Here is a 4,256-nt window from a genome sequence, read left to right as displayed (position 1 = left end):
GATTTAACTATTTGTTCTAAGGAGTGTTTTGTGAATATATGAAGGAGTTCTTGGCATGAATCTCTGTTTTTGGCAGATTTTCCCACGCAGTAGTTTTCCCAGTCAATTGACGGTAGATTTGTGTCACCAGCGATTATAGTAATACTGTTGCTTTGTCTGCTGCTGATAGTGGATATTTGTTCGTCGAGCTTGTGTAGGACATCTGTGTTAGAATCTGGGGGTCTATAAAATGAACACACGTATAGGCTTCTGCCGTTGTAGTCCTTAATGTTGCACCAAACGCTTTCTATGTCATCTACGTCGCATTCATATCGTTGGCTACTAAGATGTGACTTTACTGCAATGAATACTCCCCCACCCAACCTATTTGGCCTGTCCCTTCTGTAAATTGTGAAGCCGTTTGGAAAAACCTCATTGTTTGCTATATCTCCCGTGAGCCAACTTTCTGTTCCAACTGCTATGTCTGCGTTTGTACTGACAAAAATATGTTCAATATCCGATATTTTGTTTCTAATGCTACGGCAATTTAATGTTATAATTTTAATATGGCTAATAACTTCTTGTTTTTCGGTTTTTTGTACGCTAACAAAACTGTTTTGAGACGATTCGTGGTGAACAGAGACAAAAGCATTACATTCACTTGCATTGCTATCTGTTATGTATGTAGAGGCACCAATTTTATTAAATTTACGTGGGTTATATGTTGTTTTAACGCAAGTGCTTGTTTGTTCAATATTTTTGGGGATTTGAGAGGCATTACCTGAACTGAATTGACAAAAAGCGCTGGATTCTACTTTATTTTTCCCAATATATGACCTACGCTCTTGCCTACCAGCTATGCTAAACCCTCGACACGTGTTCGTGTAACCTACGCGCTACCAACTGCGATGCCTCGGCAGTATAATGGACCCCGGAGCGATTAAGGGGTACCCGACACGATGAGAGGACGGGCCTCAGATCAACGAAGTCCGCTCCGATTCCCCGGCAAAATCCCAGCAATCTCTCATTTAAACCCTCAATGCGGCTCCAAACGAGCCTTCCGCGGTCTGAACGCGGCACAATACTACATATACTTAATTTAATTGGGACCTTAAACTCTGCCTCGACTCGTTTCACCTCCGAGTGCATCTCCTTAAAGGAGCGCAGGATCTCTTCAGATCCACGTTCCGAGGCGTCGTTTGTTCCGACATGAGCCACAATGCGTAGCTTGGAGCAGCCCGTATTACTGACGGCCGCCTTCACCGCCAGCGTCGCCTGGGGTACCCCGCCGCCCGGTATACACCAGGACGACAAGAATCCAACACCTCCCTCCTGTTGGACTCTGCGGCGCAGCGGGTTCATTATACGCCGGACATTTGAACTACCTAGTATAACGGTTCCCTCCCTCCCCGACCGCTGATGCCTTACCCTAGGCAGTGCCCTCGGAGTAGGGATAGGGGCTGCAGGTACGGTGGTGCTGTCATCCGACAGCACCTGGTACCTGTTGGAGACGGGGATGGTATCTGCCTCCGCAGAGTCCAATCCTCGCCGCAGCGTTACCTTCCCCTTGCCCCGAGAGACGACCCTCCAATCGTCCGACCTACGGACGTGAGACACTCCCTCGTTGAGAGATGGGACACGGGGTAGGTCTCTAATCGCCCAGCCACGTGTTGCATTCGGATGAATCCGTGCACCCCTATGGGCGTGGCGGGTTTTCGAATTCCCACCCTGAGCACCATCTCTCCCGAGGGGAGCCCTCCGGCCGGCGATCTCCGATCGAAGCTCCCGCACCATTCTCTCCAGCATGACGATACGGGCCCTTAAAGCCGCGCATTCGCCAGTGCCTTCGAGCATAGCAACAGGGGACCTGGATGAAGCCATCCTAATTTAATTACCAAGTTCCCAACAAAAGCTAACCTGTATACACTATGCTAAAATTTCTAGAAGGGGTTAGCTAACTTTAGCTCAAACAATAAGTTACGATTTGGAATTGAATATGAAGCCTAAGTGAAAAAAAACGATGCTTGAGTAAGGTCTGGTTTTCAGAGGACCAAAAGAAAGAAAAAGGAAAGCACTCACCGGTCACCAATCAGAGTCGAAGGACAAAAACCACCACAATCCACTAAATAAATTACTACTACCACACACAGGTTAACAAACCACACACAAAACGAAAACTATATAAACGAAGCAACGTATACGTTGACACTACACTGCACTTCACTAAAACCAAAAGCACCAAGAATCGAGGTGGCAGGCAGGTAGTCTCTGGTGGGTCAAACCGGTTACCAGGAGCGCTCAGTAGGCAGGTCCGCTCAGGTTGAGGGCTAGAGAGAGAATGAATTTTATTCAATCATTTCAATCTTGCATTGAGACGTCTTTCAGCCAATGATTCCCACCCTAAATCCATGAATATTTATATAAAAACTCATACATTATAGCACCCTCATTTCTTCTTCTTGGCCTTATGGTTAAGATCAAATTGAGGTCCGGCCCCCGGTGCACTTTCAAGTCCGCAATGGACCGGTAGCTTGAGCACCGAGGCCGCACGGCCGCTTTAGGACCCCCGGGGGAACTCTCCGTCAATCCCGTACGTATCCGAGCAGGGCGGATGATTTGAACTACGCGCGGTTTCATTTTCGGCCGCGACGATGGTCAAGCGACAGTTATTCGAGCTTTACGCCCGATCGGTTTTGTTGACCTCCTCACTCCAGCAGGTATTTGTGAAAGATTATATCAACCAAAAAACCATCATCTCAAATCGCCAAACAATTTAAATGTCTTCCCGATTCCACTCGTACTGGCCCAGACCAGCCATAGAAACCGAGAAGAGGTTGAGTGCCTTCAGCGCGTAACTCGGCCGCAACCTGGACTATGCAGCTGGGAATCACGCGCTCAATGCAAACTTTGATATTTTGAAATGTTTCGTTCCGCGGTTTCTCAGACCGCGGGGAAGCAGAGCGGCCCGGTCCGGAGGGGACCTGGAAGCGCACCGTGGGCCGGACTACGCTTTGATCTTAGCCATAAGGCTAAGAAGAAGAATCGGGGACCAAACTGTATGATTTTTCGCTGACGGCGCTCCTACGCGCCGAAGCGCCTTGGCACGTGCCACCCGTGGGTAAAAGGGGAGGGGAGGAGTCGGGCTCGAATGCCACGACGTTCCTCCTCTACTGATTGCGGGAGGAGGGGGGCGGAGGACCTAGCACGCGAGGATTCATTCTGTTGGGCGCGACGCGCTGAATTTAAAATTTATTATGTTGAAATTTTTCGTTCCGCAGTCCCTTAGAAAACGGGAAAACCCTCCGTCGCACCCCTCTGTTTCAGCATTTACATCTTTTAATCATTTTGTTAGTTGAAAAGGAAAAATTTTCAATTAACATTCCACGGTGTTTCAGGCCGTAGAATATTGTCCACCAGGCCCCGTGGTGCCATGATTTAATGCCCTCACATGCCCCCACGTCCTTCACATAAAAACGGGGGGGGGCGGGTACCATTAGAAAAGCATCCTCACGTGCTAGTTCCTCCGCCCCCTTCCACCTCTCGATTCTGCGGAGTAGGAAATTCGAGTCGTCGAGGCCCCCTACTCCACCGGGCGGTGTGTACGAAGGCACTACGGCGCTTAGGATGCGCAGTCCGGTAAAAATCATACACTTCATCTATATCTATATAATACCCCGCAAGGGCGATTGACGTGGGGTGTTTGGTCACCAACTGTAAAAAGGAAATATACCACATGCAAAAGAAACAACACGCAAAGATACACCCACAGCAGCGCACACACCCATGCAAAAATCCCTTCATCCAATACTGATGCAAACGCCTATACCGCAAAAAAACTAAAAAACCGACCCCCTTGATGCAGCACGGAAGCCATCCTACAACACGGAAGCCAGGACAAACAAGCAAGAAATTTAAACATCACCACCACATGAAAATTTACCACGTAGCACTCCACCCCGAAAGAGTCTGTAAAAGGCAACGAATTCGACCCAACGTTGCTGGTAGCAGGAATTTCCCCCCGCGGAGAGGGACGAGGAAATGAAATGGAAACTTAAAAACAGATGAAATAAACACAAATGTGGTCATTCGGAAAGAATGGATTATAACAAAACGCATAAGGTTAGTGGAAGAGCATGCATAATACATACAACTAATGATTTTTTAGACGCTGAGGGTGGCTAGTGGAATTTTTGCCATCTATAACCCTGCAGTTGCTATCCCGTATTGTCCGGGGGGAAATGGAGTCCTTAGGTCTTCTAGCTCTGGCATCTATTTCT

The sequence above is a fragment of the Hetaerina americana genome, unplaced genomic scaffold (genome assembly GCF_022747635.1).
Source record: "Hetaerina americana unplaced genomic scaffold, ioHetAmer1.1.p SCAF_309, whole genome shotgun sequence".
NCBI classification, from domain to species: domain Eukaryota; kingdom Metazoa; phylum Arthropoda; class Insecta; order Odonata; family Calopterygidae; genus Hetaerina; species Hetaerina americana.
Note: the sequence above shows the minus strand (reverse complement) of the source record.